Genomic DNA, 18,528 nt, shown 5'->3' with positions numbered 1-18,528 from the left:
AAACAACATGCATAATCCATTTTTATCCCTTTGAGGACAACTGAACCAATACCAATATGTTCCAACAAACAGTAGAGTATTTCATGAGACACGCGATCGAACGCTTTTTCAAAGTCAATTTGAACCATAGCCACTTTCTTATTTAGAGCATCGCAGCACACGAGCACGCTGCGTGCTACATGAATATTTTTAAATATGCTTCTTGTTTTTATTCCACACGTTTGGTGAGGTCCAACAATATCCTTTATGACGTATTGCAATTGCTTAGCTAACACTTTCATCAGAATTCTATAATCAACGTTTGTTAACGTGATCGGTCTATATCCTGTAACCTTTATTAGCTTGACTGGGTCATCTGCGTTAGGAATTAAGACCGTATGAGCATTGCTAAACGAAGGTGGCAGCCTACCGACCTCAAAACACTCCTTGAAAAGCTTATAAAGCATAGTGGCAAGGTCATATTTAAAGCTATTATAAAAGGCCGCGCTCAAACCGTCAGGTCCCGGCGACTTTCCGGCATTCAGTTCACCAATTGCTGTCACTATTTCGTCAATACTTAATTCGTTCTGTAATTCTTCAGTGATCTCATTTCTTAATACTGGCATAAGAGGCAAAAAGTTTTCCCGAAACCTTTCCGCACTTGGTGCTTTGCTTGTAAACAGCTCACGGTAATGCTCCACGAATGCACTCAAAATTCCACTTTGATCACTCAGGATTTGCCCTTTGTATTCGATAACTGAGATCTGGTTCGAGCGCGCGTATCGCTTTTCACTGGAGAGCGCGCGTTTTGTTGGCGTTTCGCCAGTAAGCCATTTTTCTGTGCGTGCTCTTATCGCTGCCCCTCTGTACTCCTGAGCATTTAAAGCTTCTAGACTAACTTTGACGCCCTTTATGTCATGCATGTACATGCCCTGCGTTTGTTCCTCTTCTCGCCATAAATTCGCCAGAAGCTCTCGCAGTTGCTTTTCTTCTTTTTTTCCTCATACTTTATTATGCTTGAACGCTCAATGGCATGAATTTTCACCTCTTGCTTAAAGCGTTCCCAAGATTCAATACATCCTGTTTCACTATTATTAAACATAACCATGCCTTCCTTAACTTTTCTTAAACATATGCCGTGTTCTATAAGCCTTGAGTTTATCTCCCACATATCCCGGTTCATTCTTGTTTTACGCTGATTCCTTCCTCCCAAAGTTACCGTAACAAGGCAGTGGTCACTAAAGGACACTTGCTTCACTTCATACTGCTCACAGGAAGGCGAAAACTCCGGCGACTTATATTCTGTCAAGTCGTGCACGGCTACGTCCTTGAAAATGCGTAAAATGCACATGTTTATGACTTTTCGCCAGGCCCATTACGTCCTCTAAGCTGCATTCGTTCAGGACACGCTTCAACAAATCAGCACTCCGGTCTTATACATCCTTTACATTTGAACGATCTCTAGGGTCTAACGCACAATTGAAATCACCCAATAATATGGGCATTCGACTGCATTCAAGGAACGACCCTAACTGTTTAAAAAATCCGCGGCGTTCCTTTTGTGTCGTAGGAGCATACAGGAAAAAACCGTCACCGCGAGTGTTTCGTATCTGAAGTAACACGATAAACCGCCCCCTTGGACAAGTTATTTTTTCCTCTAATATGCCTATGTTTTTCCTCAGGAAAAGACAGCATCCCGGCGACAAACCATCCACATGGCTTACAGCAACATTGAATCGCGACCGAAAACCAAGCACCATGTTATCTGTTTGCTGGTCGTCCTCAACTTTTGTTTCTTGAATAGCCGCGATATCTAGATCTAACTCGCCGAACAGTCGGTTCAACAGCACTTGCTTACGCTTCGAGGCAAGTCCTCGTACGTTCAGCGTGCCTACTTTTAGCGGTTTCTTCAAGTAAGCCATAGAGTACACACAGGAAACAAACAACAGTGCTTTCAAAGTTCCCTGCTTGGGTCTCTCGTCACGACGAGGACCGTGACAAGGCTAACCTGCCTTTCTTGGCTCACTCCCCTATACAATGTCTTTCTAGCCGACGAAGTTCTCTGTCCGTAGCCGGTGCCTTTTCGAAGTCACGAGATCGCTTAATGGAAGCGACTGTCGTATCCATCGGTTCCTCCGAGTCGTGGTCGCCTGTAGTGCTGCCCTTCGTTGGCTCTTCTGGCGGCGCAGCAGCATCCGCCTTCTTGCCAGTCGTTTCTGCAGTGGGGTCACCTTGTGACTTCTCGTTGCCAGCAGACAGCTCCGGCTGCTCGAAAGCAGGGCCGTCGCTGAGTCCTGATGGGGGCGGGGCTCCGGCGTTCTCAAGTTCCTCCTGATCCATGAGCAGCTCGCTTCCGTCGTCATGCGGCGGAGCAGTACCCGTAGCCACACGCGCATACGTGAGGACGCATCCGTCCCTTTCGTGTCCGAAGGACCGACACAAGCTGCACCTCGGCTTGCGGCAGACGCGTCGAATATGTCCCGTCCTCTTGCGCCGTAGGCATATTGGCGGACCAGGCACCAGCACTAACACTTGCCCTCCGTAAAACTTGAACATGTGTGGTAAATCATCGATAGAGAGCCCCTCCTTCAGAACCATACGCACCAGCCGGGTTGTCGACTCGGCGTCTTCCAAACCCGGACTGTTCCACTGCTCACGAGTGACATCTGTTACATCTCCGAAGTCTTCAAAAGCCTGCTACACAGACTCATTCGACACATAGAAGGGCACCCAGTGCACCCTGAAAGCCAACTCGCGTTTGTTGGGTTCATTGACTGCACAATAGCGTTTTTTTTCACTTCTTGTGCTCCTTCTGTCAGCAGTAGTTCCTTCGCTTCCGCAGTTTTCAGCTTCAACATCCACACATGCGACATTTGAAAGGGCCCAATGCCCGCCACGAAGGGTAGAGCACCGGCAGTTTCCAATGGCTCGCGAAAATCCTGTATGCGATAAGGGCGCCCGGAAATATCGGAGTGAAGGAAAACCGTAGTCTTCAATGCGTCTCCCGTAAGCAGCGTAGGTAAAACTAAGCGATAGCCCACTGGTGGGCGTCGCTCACTGAAACCTCGGCCAGGCATGACCGATAACAAAGCGCACACAGAGCTTCCCATCACACGACCGTACGCTGCGGCTTCCGGAAGCGGAATGAGCGCCACCGCGGCGTGCTTTTGCTCGTGAACAACATTACTTGGTTATCAGTTTCAGTTCTTGTGCCCCGTCGACGACTTTGTTCACAAGGAACACGATTGCAGGAGCAGCAAACTTAAATGAAAGCTGAAGAATTACGCCGGTGCAGAGGAAGACCAGGAGGAATAAATAGAGTGTGATATGTGCCTCACTGTGTCTGCTTGAAACTGACAGTTTTACATTTGGTGTTTGAAGTCTGCACAAAGACCAAAAATTGCATAGAGTGTAGATTAACTGCTCACGGAATGCATTCGTTTAAGCCCAGCATGCTCAACTATTAGTCTTAGAATGTCGCTGTCGATACGAATTGCATTTTTTCTTTGTGTGCCGCTGCTGTAGTCTCGCATGTTTTCTTCGATCATATAAACGGTGCAAATCGAAAGATTAGACACCGTAATCGATCAAGGATTATGGCAGCTACTTTCAGAAATGTGCCACCTAATCGGTGGTAACCTCGGAGGCGTTTATCCTGGATGGCACGGCAGTCCTTGCGTCGGCAACTGACAGCTTGTGTTTTGACGCATAAAAGTTCGGTGGTGGTGTCTTCGACTGCAGACAGCTCCTAAGGAAAAAGTTAAATTTTTATATAAATTAATAGGAATCTGCGTCCTGCTCAACAAACATCTTATTTCAAGGCTACGTTTTGAAATCAATCCTGATCCCTCCCCGGAGACTAAGACGGCTGACAGCAAGATTAACAGCCTGAAATAGATGAAGGGAGGGGGAAAGCAAGGGACTAGCTGGAGTGGGAGCTTATGTTGGGAAAGATCGGGTTAGGAAGGGAGAGGGGCATAATAGCGAATCTGAGCATTTTCGACAGGGTTAGCCCACCCCTCCCTCCCCCAATAGGAAAGGGGGGATCGAAGGGGGAAATGAGGCGAGATAAAAGGGAGGGCGCCATCCAGGCGCCAGTTTACTGTTTTGAAAATTCAATCTAAGAACCTGCTGATTTTTCTTCTCGTTTACACCTTTTCCCGAATTGTTCTTAGACATTTAACCCTTGCCTTACAAGCCGAAGATACTGTCCTTAGGAGGCAATCGGTTTGTCGGAGTCGGTCAAAATGTGTCCCGAATGACGGTTTGAATGAAATCATTGGTCTCCATTGTGTTATGCAGCCCTTAATTGGTACTTCGCAACATTATGGTGTTGCTCTTCTCAGGACACGATTGTTTCTCTTTCGCTTGTGCAGTCAGCCAGGCGCGATGTCGTGTGTTTATAAGTTCAGTTCCAAACAAAGGCATTGGCTACGAGCCCGCGGAATATACGTACCATGATATTGAAAGCCCAATTTGCGATATCTATTGATGCAGAATTTTTTAATTACAAAGAAATCTGACATCAATTGACGATTGCGAGGCGTCCGTGCTCACTCCTCGTCTACTTGTCGGGCAATTTTCCTCCGGATTTCTTCTTTAGACTAGAGCCTCCTCAGGTCACGAAGAGCACCTGCTGCACTCGTCAACGCTACGCATGAACGCGCGCAGCACTATCGAAAAAGATGGCGGTATTCAATGACTTTCAAAATATAAGTATTCGAGCTAAATTTTGTACACGCAATATGCCATCTGGGAAGGCCAGGGGCCCTTGCACAACGAAGGCATGCGATGAATAGGACTGGTTCGGCAAGAACATTATGCGCGCAGGAGTAGAGTGAGCATCTGTTAATCGGCTTACCTAGTTTGCAAATAATGTTTCCTATCATATGACCGAAAATCTAGCCGGACGCGGCAGCGGCTGAAAGAAGCACATCTACTGCAGTAGCGGCCTGCCAAACGCTTTATCTGGTTGAACATTAACTGCGCTAAATGCTTTATGGGTTGCTTTTAAACTTCCTTACCACAGGGCATATGGTACGCCATAAATATACTGAATTTAGTGAATAAATGTTCTAAATAAAGAGGAATATGTTTTGCGATAAGTTGCACTGTCAAATTTTGAAAGAGTTTGCGCTGAACGACGGTGGTATTCGAAGTCTCCACTTTATTGGTATCAAAATCATCCACAATACACACCAACAGCTGTTCTGCAGAAAAATCGGTGCACTTAATGCGCTCTGTCTAAGGCTAAAATAGCTCAGATTAATTAGATGTTAATGACTCGAACCTGCAAAGCTCTTGCTAACACCGCCTCGTGGTAACAATGTCGTTCAAAAACGGTGGATGTAAACTTTATATTTCACATATAACCTAATACTTCCCTCGTGTCTGCAATGAATGGATAATTATTTCTGCGTGGAGTGTTGTGCCTCTACCCAGTTTCATCATCACACGCGCGTATTATTAAACAATTCACAGCCTGTGGCCGGAGATGTGCTGTTTGAGGCTCTGGATACTTGAAAACACTAAAGAACATAGACTACAATGAAAGCCTTCAGCGCTTTTATGCGTAAGCATGTGACGGTCTAAATGCCCTTTCTGAATCGTCGAATACGAACACACTTCACATTTGTGGGGTTTTTCGCCTGTATGCCCACGCATGTGCCGAAGAAGGTCGTCACTTCTAGCTGCTGCATAAGGGCACCTGTCGCACTTGTAGGGTCTTTCACCTGTGTGCCTACGCATGTGCCGAACTAGGTCGCCACTTGTAGCCGCTGAAAACGGGCAGTTGTCGCACTTGTAAGGTTTATCGCCTGTGTGCATACGCCTGTGCCGAACAAGCTGGCTATTTGTAACAGCTGCAAAAAGGCAGTTTTCGCACTTGTATGGTTTTTCCCCAGTGTGGGAGGACATATGCCTTTTAAGGTTGCTGGACGTAGCGAACGCCTTTAAGCACAGGGGGCATTTAAATTTCTCTCCTGGGGCGTGCGTATTGATGTGTCTCTTAACATCGGCGTGTTTCGTAGAAGTGTACGGGCAATGGGGGCATCGTAAGGGCTCTCCTGTTATGCCAGGGTTCTGATACTGAACAGAGTTTTCTTCATTCGTAGCCATCGAAGAGCCCTGGTACTTCCAATTTCCATGCATCACACATCCGGGCCGAGAGGTAGACGGCGATTGTAGAACAGAACTCGCAGGAGGGTATTCCGGATTGGATGCAACATCTGAAATCAACGTTGGTAAAAAGTGTACTTTAGGGAAGATCTGATGTTTAGTACCACCACATTAGACATTTTCGTGCAATGGTTCAAAAATGCCACACCATTTGGCACAACGCACTGTAACAAACTGGTGCTAAACAACACACAGTATGTAGACACAGTGAGAAAATGCACCACATCGACGAATACTCAAACTATCAAAAAAATTTCAAGCGAGGACAATGCATTTTAAGCCGCGATACGCGCACAATCGGTAATGCGATTTGGGCTGCCCGGCTTTCAAATGCAGCTCTGATAGCCCTCGGAAGGGGATAGCTTTTTTCGTCCCATTGTGCATAACGCAAATATATAGCTGTGGCAGCGTCTGATGTTTGCGCACTCTGTGTAGCCCCAGGCTACATGTATGCCGGTTAAAACGCGGTTACTCTCTTCTCTGGCCACCCTTTAAATTTAGACCGTACAATGGTTGTATCGTTTCGAAGCCCATCAGTTTTGTTTTGTCTTATGGGGTTCACATGCCGATGCGACTCGTGTTATGAGGGATGCAGTAGTGAGGGGCTGCGGATAATTTCGGTCACCTGGGGTTGATCAACGTGCACTGACATCAGGCAGACCAAGGGCCTGTATCATTCCGCCCCCATAGAAATGCGACCAGCGTCGATTTGAACGTAGCCGCAGCCGAGCTCCACATCTGCTGTGCAACCGCGGTGGCGCAGTTACTAGAGAACATTAGAATTCATTCTATATTAACACCACATTATTCAGATCGCCACTTTTGAAATCAGTATTTCATCTGAGTAGATCAATGTGTCTACGCACTTCGCACAAAACTAAGAGGCGTCAGAAATTCGTGTGAAATGCTGTAATACACGATCTCAGAAATAAAAAAAATTGCAGCCAAGCCATTCATAAAAAGAAAACTTTACACTGTCGATATGAATGAAAGCCAAAAATACACTGTACAAGTGTTTATAAGAACTATCCAAATTATCACCAATAATGCAACTAAAAACAAAGAGAGAACCGTACGCAAAGAATACACGTGATTTATCTGGGTTGGAAATATGCATCCACTTCAGTTAGGTGTCAAAGAGCGAGTGAAGTACAAGCTTAAGGGAAAGGAGATATTTTCTGCGTAAACAGAAGAGTTGCCTGGAAATATGTACACAACACCATCTGACGAAATAACTGCTCTCAAGTTTGCGTTTTATCCACAAATGCAGGCCTCTGCTTCGTGTACCTACTTACTACGAAACGACGATGCCAGGGCGAATGGTGTGGCTGATCGGACTCAACTACTCAACTTGGTGGTCATATACATACCCGTTCTCTAAACTTCGAAAAACTACGATATAGCCAGAGAAGCATATTATCCATGGTAGGAAATTCTCTTGAGGTTATGAAAATTCTTGAGAATTTTAATTAAAGCGCTCAAGGCACCTCACAAAGGCGCATTCAAGAGTTCAGAATTCAGACGTAACGTTTTGTGAAACATTAGAGAATAGTATTCACGACTCAGAAGGTTGAATGCGGAAAGAAACCCGCTCTTTACCCGAGCAAAAAGATAAAAACACGCTGCGCAAATTTCCCATATGTGATGAGAACATGAGTTTCCAAGCCTGATTTACTGTGCTGTTCCTATGACACTGCTAAAAATTATACCGCTAAGAAAAATCTCTGTACACGCATAAAATCCGTATACACGTATGAGTGCTACCTAGAAGAAAGCTCTACCGCACGGCTTCCGCAGCGACAAGTCTGTCTGCGAGCCACGAATGATCTAGGGAACAGAAGATAGTCTTCGGGTCGGACCCTCCCGCGAACATTCAAGTCGCCAGAATGTCGCAGAGGGCGGTTAGAATTTTTTTTTGTTCCTTGGCTGCTGATTCACGGGTACAGTGTTGCAATATCTCTTTGTACTCTTGTATTTGTCAAGTACAGCTTTGTGTGCTGTCGCTCTGTTTTGTAGAAATATGACAAATCTGTAAAATCTCTGAACCGCGTCCCATGTGTAGAAAGCGCGGTTCAGTGAACTCGTTCACTGCGACCCATTCTCGAGGCCGGAAGCGGCGAAAGCGACTTCCCCCCAAATCCCCCTCACCGTTTTTCACTTGGTGGTTAGGTTCCTGCTGAAAGTCCATGGTAATTTCAATTAGGGCTTATGGAGGAGGGGGGGGGGGGGCGTGGCTGATTCGGCCTAAGGGTTGCTGGTTAACTTCACCACCCGTCCGTATGGCGAAAATCCCCGATGATCTCTTCAGATTACGCCTTGTGAACACCTGCAAGAATGAAAATGATATGTTTTGAAAATTTAAATCTTTGCGATGTAAACCAGGAACGAAATGTTTAGGCGGCACGCGATTGCCTGAAATATATTTTCTCGCGTTGCCCGCGAAGAACCTGAAAAATCCTTTCGTGGTCCCGCGTTTCTGTCTGAGCTTGATTTCACGATCCTTTTTTAATGGGGAGGTAAAATCTTTTTAGGGTCTGGTGTACCCGTAAATTGGTGACACCAGGAGCACATAATCACAGGAAGACACCACTGTCTTTTTAAGTGATTAACTTTCCCTCCTCTTAAAACGCAACCGCTGCAGAGCGCGCTGTCATTGTAGTTATCTGCGCAAAGGTGGTTTTTGCTTTATAGGGTTATCATCCCAAAGCAGCTCAGGATATGAGGGCGTCGTAGTGGAGGGCTTCGGATAATTACGACCACCTTAGATTCGTTATCGTACACTGAAATAATCACAGTGCACGGTCCTCTAGTACTTCGCCTTCATCGAAATGCGACCGCCGTAGCCGGGATCGAATCCGCGTTTTTGGGGTCAGAAGCATAGTTACATAACCACTGAGCCACAGCGGCGGCCTCAGCTGTAAAAAGGCTTTAAACAGAGTGCGTCATTGTCCAAACGAAAAGCCCACCGTATAGGCGAAATAGAAACGCTCCTTCAAGAAGTGGGAGTGGCGCCTCTTTAAAGCATCCACAGGGCCATTCTTGCCAAGAGCGGGCTAGCGCAGGAACTTCTGCAAAAGTTGCAAACCCCATCAGTCTCTCACATGTAGCCTCCACATTCTCCAGCTCTAAACAGTTGCGCTGGTGGTGAATCCCATCAAAAGATCAACCACCATTTATCCAGATGCCAATGGGAAAGAAATGACAATATGCTCTGATGTCTCGCAGAAATAGGGTAGGTGGTGGAGAGGCCATGTGCTGGCGTTAGGCCCTTTTAATACAGTCCTCACTCTCAGAATAATGATGGAGCCGCCGAAGAAATTACATAAAGGTGACCATACACTGACAAATCCTGTCGTGCTGAGAAATGCTCACTTAAAAGTGCAAGAATTTCCTTCGATATTGTCATGAAGTTGTGACTGCAGTCCGTAGAGGAGAAAGGCTGCGAAAATCGTGCCTTAACAAAACTCTTCATTTGGGTTAAATTGCTCCCGCAATAGACAATCACTCAGCGACGGCGTAGCAACAAGGGTTCTCGGAAGTCGTCGAACAGAATACCCGCCGCTGTCAGCCGTGCTCAATTTAAAGCTGATAGCGAATTTTCAAGATACGGTGTGCAAAGTTACTAGATTATTCTGGAACAAAGTAGAGTCACGTCTGCCTGCATGCGATCAGTGGAGATAAATCTGGTCGCGTCTTGCATCGCAAAAAAGAGATAAAGCGGTGCTACAGTAGCTTTGAAGAATGGACAAACACTGCAAAGATTCGCGACTACATAAACTTCTAACGATAAGTGGACGCCTCGCTCGATACGCTGGAGGACACGAAATGAAAGGCTAGCTGTGCAGTGTCTCCTCAACTCTCACCGGGTATCTTGAAAAGGAAGCATAAAACCTGTAATCATAGAATAGGGATGAAAACACCACATCAGAACAAGTAGCGTCAAACGAATATTAAAAAGCAGCGAGCTAAGAAGTGTTATTTCATCGCCTTGCGCAGTTTCAAATAGGAAGACGAAACGCGTTTGGCACATAAAGCTCGCGGAAGGATTTCCGCATGCAGGAAGATGTATTCTGGTTGCAAGAAACCTAAGCTTAATCAAAATAAAACCAAATTTTTGTTTTATTTTAACAAGTCTACTGTAGCGACAGTAAACCTTGAACCCGCCGCGGTGGCTCAGTGGTTATGGCGCTGGGCTGTTGGCACAAAAGACGCGGGTTCGATCCCTGCCGTAGCGGCTGAATTTTGATGGAAGCCGAAATTTTAGAGGTCCGTGTACTGTGCGATATATCGCACACTCAGCACAACTTCAGAACACGGTTGCGCAGGCTGCAATTGTGTAGCGCAGAATGCGCGAGATTTCCTTCATATTTTGCTATCTTTATTAATTTGCTGTGGAAAAAACGCGCAGAAAGTATGTTGCCGCCAGAAATACTGAATCGACAGGTCTCAACCACATCTACTATTTCAATACGTGCACTGGGGCATTAAGAAAGTAAAGTTAGGCCTCGTTATAACGAAGTCAAAGGGGAGCTGCGATTCCTTCGTTATAGCCCCATCTTCGTTATAGGCAGTGTTAGCCGAGCTTCTAGGGAGAGGCGTCGTTCCTTTGTTATTTATGTTATTTCGTTGTAAGCCGTTACGTTATCATGAGGATCAACTGTAGTACTACCTTCGCAAAGGTGTTCTTAGCTAATGATATGACTCGGTGGGATTTATAATTTCCTTGGATGGCGCAAGTGGAAGGAAAACCTATTCCAGATAACGCATATCTCTTATTTTATAACTTTGGTTCAAGTAACTTGTTAATAAATCCGCATTTTACACTGCGTTCTCAGCTGTCTCTACATTTATTCGTACAAGTTTTACGTAAGCTGGCACGCTATTGGTGGATCACTTGCCTCTTGGTTTGCCAATTTTAACACCCCACCCAGTGCTTACGTACTGGTTCACAAAACCGAAAGGCTCCACTGCTTTTGATTGGATCCAGTACAATATACACGAAAGAAAGGTCTGCATATCATGAAAATCAATCTGGTTCATCCGCATTCAGAAGAAAAAGTAGACCCTTTTATGAAAGGGAAAAAATTCGTGAATTCATGCGCCTCTCTGAACACTGGCGTCAGTAATTGTAATACAAGCAACGCTTTTTTGCTTCTATGCCTTCAAGCAATGCGGTTCTTACGTAAACATTTATCACTTAGGTTCGAGTCAGTGGTGCACTAGAAAACTGCGAGCGTTCCCCTCAATTCCCTTTTTGTAACGACTTGATCTTTGTAAAGATTTTTTTGGTCGTACACAATTTCCGAAAGCTAAAATAATGAGGATGATGAATCAACTTTTGCTGGGCCCTAAATAAATCGGTGGTGCACGCAGGTGCTAGACGGGGTGGTTCCCTATTTACGGGACCCATATATTCCATGCGGCTGCTAGCCCCTGTCCGTCAGTGCGAGCTGAATCGGTAGGGCGGGGCTGGATAACAAGGTCTCCCATCGCTCAAGGGGTTGACGATTGGTGGTGCTGGCGGGAAGGGAGGAGGGGGGTCTTGATTTCCGTGCACTCTGCCAAGACGTGCGGCTGGGTGTCCTTTTCTCTTTTCCAGAAAGGACAGAACATATCGTGTTCCGCAGGGTACGTGCGGTTCATCAGTACGCATGCGCAAGCGATCCCGTCTGCGCTCGACGCAGGATCGTCTGTTCTTGCCTGGTGAGTTTAGGGTGTGCTTCTGGCAGTCTGCACCTTTAATCTCGGTACATCCGGGTAATGTCCCGAAAGCTGATAACCGGGTGCGGCTGCTCTTCCGGCTCGTGCTCGGCCCGGTTGACATTTCTCGGTCATGGTAGTCGGCGATGATGTTGCCTGCTACTTGCGACTGAGCCGGGACCAGCACGAGCTATATGGCTCTACCCGGAGGCTTGCACTTGGATAGAATGACTCGGGCCGCAGATAAGATTATCCCCCTGCGGAAGCTTCCGTAGGCAGTCTTTGAGTCGGTGACCACGGTGTCCAGGATCGGCTCTGCGAGTGCGAGGGCCACGGCCGCTTCTTCGGCAACTGCGGGGTCTGTTTTCTTCAGGGACGCGCTGACGATCAGCCTGTTTTTTGTCGTAGGCACCACCGCTGCACGGTGACTGTGTTTTCGGAGCGAAGCCTCCGCGTAGAGGACCCTGGGGTTCTCTTTCAGCTTTGGAGCTATGGCTCTGGCCCGCGCGGTGCGCCTCTCGTCGTCCTCCCCCGGCGTCATGTTCCGGGGAAGGAGTTTAGTCGGAATGGTTGTTTTCCAGGCATCCGGAAGGGCCGCGTTAATGGGTACTGGCTCGATCTGCCATCCTATCTTGGGTAGGACGGCTCGTCCGTGTTCCGTGTGACTCAGTTGGATTCTCTGATTAGAGAGGTGGGCTTCGATGAGCTCCTCCACCTTGTTGTGGGCGCCCATGTCTAGCGGTCTTTGCGTGGACGAGTGTATGGGCATGCCCAGTGCTTACTTCGTCGCCTTACGAAGAATCGTGCTTAGGGTGTCCCTTTTCGCCTTCGTCAGCTAGAGGTACGGAGCGGAGTAGGTAACCCGCGACATGACGAACGCGCGTACCGGGCGCATGGCATCGTCTTCTTTAAGGCCTCGGTTTCTGTTAGATACCCTCCGAATGATACTAAATATCTGTTCGGTTGTCATCTTGATATTTGTGACTGCGGTGTGTGCCTTAACGTCGTTCTGAAGTAGTCGGCCGAGAAGCCTAATCTGTTGTGTTGGCTTGATGGCCGTTCCGCCGATGGTGATGATCACGTTCGGCGGCAGCTCCTTGAATTTTCCCGGTTGGATCATGAGCAGCTCTGATTTCTGGGGAGCGCAGCTCAGTCCGCACAACTTTGCGTACTCGTGCACGGTAGTTGCCTCCCACTGCAAGGCTTCATCCATACAGGCATGGAACCCGGCTCGGGCCGTCCACACAGTAATATCGTCGGCGTAGAAAGTGTGGTCCATGCCTTCTATTCGCTTGAGGAGATCAGGAGGGCCAGATTAAAGAGCAGGGGCGACAAGACCGATCCCTGAGGGGTGCCCCTATTGCCGACCTTTACAGGGTCCGACTTCTCCTCCCTATCCTGATGGTCGCCGTTGGGTTTGACAGAAAATATTTTATGTGCTCCTAATGTCTTTCGGCCACACCTGGTCTTATTCAGACTGCAACACGCTCACGTGGGACACATTGTCAAACGCTCCCTTCAGGTTGAGGGCGTGTATCCCGCGCTTCGCGTGCCTCATTGCCGGTTTGACGACCAGTTCGTGGAGTGGGATCATCGCGTCTTGAGTGCTGAAATGTTGCCTGAAGCCGTACATCACCTCCGTCATCTGATCCGTTCCTTCAAGGTGCTTCTGCAGCCGGCGAAGAAAGATGCGCTCCATCACCTTTCCCACGAACGACGTGAGGGAGATGGGCCGCATGTTGTCTATCGTGAGGGCCTTGCCGAGGTTTGGAGTGAAGCGGACCTGGGCGTCTTTCCATTCCTGCGGCAACCGCGAGCTCTCCCAGGCTTCCTTGATGTGCTCTAAGAGGGTGCGCTTGTCCGCTCATGTTGTTGAGTAGTTTGTTAGACATGGCGTCGCTTCCGGGTGAACTTGTCTTGTTACTTTCATCTAACGCTGTCCACAGTTCCGTCATGGTAAACGGCCGGTCCAGCTGCTCGTTGTCGTGTCCGTCGTACCTCTCGGGCACCGGGTACTGGCCCTTCTCTATCTTTGGGTAGTTCGCCTCCAGGAATGATCAAGGCTTCCGTATGGAAGCCGAAACGTCTTCGTTTTAAACAACAACCTTTTGGTCGGCGTTCCTTTTTCTTCAGTCATGAGTCTTTCAGGAGTCTGCGGCCGTCTCCCTTGTACGTGTTCAATACTTTCGCGAGGGCGCGATTGGTCCCAGTTTTGCTAATCAGCGGGTCGATCAGATGCCTCAACAGACACCACGTCTAGCACGTCGAGAGCTTGCCCTGCGGACCATCGCAGGTCTTCAGCCAATTCTCCCTACATAGTTTGGCCGCGTGCTCGGCGATCTGTTTGTTCAAGACTGCAATGCGCTTCACCAGCTTTCTGTTGTGTCTCTCACGCTGCCACTCCCGCGTTAACGAGTGCCGGGCCGCCCACATGTGGGCGAGTCTGGCGTCCACATACGGTGTCTGTGACGTCGTTGCAATTTCTTGGATAAATGTTTGGAGGGCCATCTTCTGGTCCTTCGCCCATTAGGTGTAGGTCTGTTGTGTTCCTTCCTCAGACGCCTCTTCTTGATCTTGAGTAAACTTTGTCATCTTGCCCGAATCCGTGATCCGCGCAGTCCCCATAGCAGCATGATCACGAGAGCCTCGGATCGTGATGCCGATCAAGCTGCAGTCAGACCGCAGGTCCACATCTTCGCTTTTCCAGGAGACATCTAGCGTGCCCGACAACCACGACAGGTCTGGCGTGTTGTCCCTCGTGGCACTGTTGCCTCTTCTGCTGGTTACGTCCGGCTCGTTCAGGAGCGCCATCTCGTGATACTCCATTGCTTTGGCCGATGCTTTTCCTCTCTTGGACTTAACCATACAGCCCCACGCTGTGTGACGGGCATTAAAGTCACCGAGGAACAGGAGCGGCCTTGTCCCCTCCAGCCCGTTCGCCTGGCTCAGGATGCGGTCAAATTCGTACTGCCGCTGTGACGGCCGGCAGTACGCGCTGATTACAAATAAATTGTCCGAGCTGCCAAATTTTCTGGCATGCATTTCGACCAGCGTGTGCTCGCACCCTCCCTGCGCCTTGATATGTTCAGTTGCCGCCACCTTGCTGCGTACGAGCATCGCCGTTCCGTTCTCCGTGGGGTCCGTGTAAGTGACGTACCCTGGGAGTCTTGATTTCCTGTTTGTTTCCTGTAGAGCAATTACATCGGGCTTGTTTTCTTGCCCGTCAACGTGTAACATTATTTCTGCTTCTTTGTTGCAAGCCCCACGGCAGTTTCATTGGTAAACTACGGTGGCGTCCCCCCCCCCCCCCCGGTCTTCTTCTTGTGTCTTTTACTTGGCCTCTGAATCATACTTCTTGGACGTCTTGAGTCGATTGCGCCTTCTCGCGATCGCGTCTTTGATTTTTTTGGTCCGCTCATTTTTCACGGACGCGAAGCGGTTCCTTACCGATGTTGAGCCTACTTTTGTCGCTAGGAGCTTGCGTCTCACCGATGGCTTGTCAGGCTGACTTTCTAAAGCTTCGATTTGGGCGTCCATTTTGCCTAGCCTTGTGTTATGTTGGGAAATTGCAACCAAAATGGCCGTCAGCTCTTCTCGCGGGATCTGTGCCGTTGTCGTGGTCGCGATTTCTGCGGTCGGCGCTTCCTCACCGCTCGCGGGGTTCTCTTCGGCGTCCATCCCCTCTTGATTATTTGATGAACGCTGTGTGGCCCCAGCCTCTCCCGCTGCCCGCTCTAGACGGGGCGAGGGGGCCCCTCCGCGGCCCCCTGCGCAAGCCTGTGGCGTTGCTTGCCGCCGTGCGGTTGTTTTGAGGTCTTGCATTTGCCGAGCTGCCGTTACTCTCCAGCGTTTTGATCTGATTCATATGCGTATTCGGGCGTACTGCTCCTGGATCTTAGCGTTTTGGCGCTCTATGAACCTGTTAAGCTATATCACTTCGCTACGGTCTTTTGCGGATTCGCTTGTGGGAAAAGGGATTGAGAGCAATGAGGGCTTTGAATTCGGTGTCGCTGGTTCGAGCGACGGGCGACCAGTTGTCTCCAGCCCACGCTTTTCTCGGTGATCTCTCGGCGTCCGGTTGACTCGCTCGGGGCCCTCGAACTGGCCCGGATCTCGAACTGGCCCGGAAGCGCGAGCGCCGGTTGCCGCAGCCGTTGCCGCCCCCGGATAGTGTATTCGATCGGAGCGACTGTGGCGGCCGTTTTCGCCGCCACTGTTTTTGCTGCTGTAGCCTGGCGTGTGTGACCGCCCAGTTATTTCAAAGAGCTACATCGGGGTCCGCCTGAAGGACCTCTATTGTCTCGGTTCCTTCTCCCGGCGTGTTCTTCCTCCGATAAGGTGTTTGTATGGTCTAGTCGGTACATGGTATTAACTGAAGGCACAGGGCACGAAGGACGCGGCATAGAAGGAGACATACAAAGCGCTGTGTTCCTCCGCTCGGCGCCGTTTCCAGCTACGATGGCGGACGACGTAGGGCATCTTGAAGCGTGCTTTGCAGGCCTTATTCGCGGTCTGGTGTTTTCCTCCGCACAAGCCACACTTCGGGACACACGCGTGCTCTTCGGCGGGGTTGGAGACTCCGCACCCTCTGCAGATCGTGTTCGAAGGATCCGCGCACACGTCCATTTTGTGGCCCACTCTTCCGCACGCATAGCATACGTCGACTTCTTTTCTGCGCAACGTGCACTCCGTGAGCAGATTACCGTATCTCACATAATGTGTACTTTTTGCCCTTAGAAGGCAATGACGACTGATCGGGTCTTACCGATTCGGTTCGCCTGTAGGGCTGTTGGGTGAAGCTTGCGCACTACATTGCCCTGATTCTCCTGGGCCGTATAGTCGTGCGGGATGCCCTTTATGATGCCCTTCATCATGCCGTGGGGGGCCGCTTCGTAGGTACTTGTTTCGTGCACCGTGCCGCGTATGTCGATTATTCCTGCTCGAGCGTACAGGTCGGAATGCTCTCTTTTTGGAGATGCTCACCACGACGGTATTCTGCTGGAGGTTGGGGCACATGACGTCCTGACATGCTTCATTGGCCGGTATCTGTGTCGCGGCCGCAATTGCACGACTTAGTTCAACGCGGGTCACGTCGCTCACGCGAAGCCCGCCTCGTGGTTTTAACACAATCTTTATGTCGCCGCGCGGAGTCTGACATGCGCGCGCCCTTCATCAATTTGCCCTTATTTACACGTTCCGGCCTTAAGTGAAGTTATCGCTGCCAGTGGCGCCACCGCCGTGGCTGTTGCTTCGGCAGTTGACATCAGCCGTGGCCTTGGCGCCATCTTGGCTCGTTTGAAGCACGGGATTTTCCAGGCAGTTTTCCAGCCTTGTAATCTTGTGCACTGGTCTGGCGGAGTTTCGATGCCGTCCACCTCTACACACATACTGGTAATCATCTTAGGTCAATGCTCACTTGCCTAATCTCCGATGGTTCGATGTTCCGCTGGCTGCTTCACCGAGGCTCGGGCTGGGCCTATCGCTCCCCCGCTAAGGCCGAAGTCGACGTTAGGCCCAGCAGCGGACGCTCCTCTCGGCAGACAAAGTCCTCTAAATTCGGGAAAAGCGGTCCTCTACGTCGGAATTTGGGTTCCCGGTGGTCCACAAAACTTCATGTATCCGGTCGATGCACTTTAAGGTTTGACTAAAAAAAGCGGAAGTTAAAAGAAGAAAAAAAATTGGCTATGGTTTAGCGCTGGTTAACCCTAGTTGAATTGCGGAAACTTCCTTTCCTCTGCCCGTCGTTTACGCAGCGTCTCATTCCCACGCTTTCGAGAATTCAAGCCGGTCTCTTCCACAGTTGAGGAGTCACTCCGGGACGTGGCATGACTTCCAGCCGCATCTTCGTTACGACGCTTCTCGAGTCGTGCGCCGCGTTCTTCTTGCATCTGTTAAGCGCGTTGTCTCTTCCTCGTTCTGCCGTTCTCGCGTCTCTTTAACGCTCTCCAAAACGACTGGTGGTGGTAGTGGTTTTATTAAAAATAATAGTAAAAAGGAAGGAAAAAATTTTTGCTAGCCCCGGCATCTGCCATCGATACTGAAGCACCTGAGCTGGGGCAGCGGAAATAAAGGACAGCAGGCAGAATGGAGAAATGAAATGAAAGAGGTGAGGGGACAGGAATAGAGGAGAGGGGGAGAAGTAATATGTACAAACTATTTACACAATAAGAAATGTGTCCAGGTTGTGCGCGTGATTAGTTCAATTTAGAGGAATTAAATCACACACGCGCACAGCACTGTGTAGGTTACAACTGGAGTGGGGCGTCCAGTTATTAATCGTTCAAGGTAGAGCTCGCGGAGCGTTCGGTCACTGCGTGTAACTACCTGACGGAGAACAGACGGGACGTCAAGCCCGTGTGTTCGAGGAATGCACAGAGGCTCACTAAAGTTCGCTCACGAGTGCGCGCACTGCCCTGCGGCCACAATAGCGTCTTGATGGAGTCTGGTAGTATGCCCTGCGCCCTATAGGCCGCGAGCATATCGCGAGGAGCATCGGCGAACGCGGAGCAGCGAAGGAGCAGATGTTCTAGTGTTTCCACTGCACCGCATCCGTCACACACATCACTCGTCGCGATTCCGTGACGCACCCGTCGTTCCACGGGCCACACGCAGCCAATGCGCGCGCGGAGGATCATTGCACGTTGTGACCGTGTAAGTGCGCGACAGCCGGTG

The 18,528-nt window shown here is 49.3% G+C and overlaps 1 long non-coding RNA gene across 1 annotated transcript in view; it reads right to left on the bottom strand.

The window, feature by feature from the left end:
- Positions 1–5,172: 5,172 nt before the first annotated feature.
- Positions 5,173–18,528, bottom strand: part of LOC144111909 (uncharacterized) — a 33,053-nt gene continuing 19,697 nt past the window's right edge. Inside the window, exons 2-3 of the long non-coding RNA XR_013310153.1 lie at positions 8,305–8,482; positions 5,173–6,206 (exon numbers count right to left, since the gene is read on the bottom strand). This is a non-coding gene — a long non-coding RNA (uncharacterized LOC144111909). The remainder of the gene's footprint in view (positions 6,207–8,304; positions 8,483–18,528) is intronic.

The sequence above is a fragment of the Amblyomma americanum genome, unplaced genomic scaffold (assembly GCF_052857255.1).
Source record: "Amblyomma americanum isolate KBUSLIRL-KWMA unplaced genomic scaffold, ASM5285725v1 scaffold_13, whole genome shotgun sequence".
Taxonomy (NCBI): domain Eukaryota; kingdom Metazoa; phylum Arthropoda; class Arachnida; order Ixodida; family Ixodidae; genus Amblyomma; species Amblyomma americanum.
This window is presented reverse-complemented; position numbering and strand designations above follow the sequence as displayed.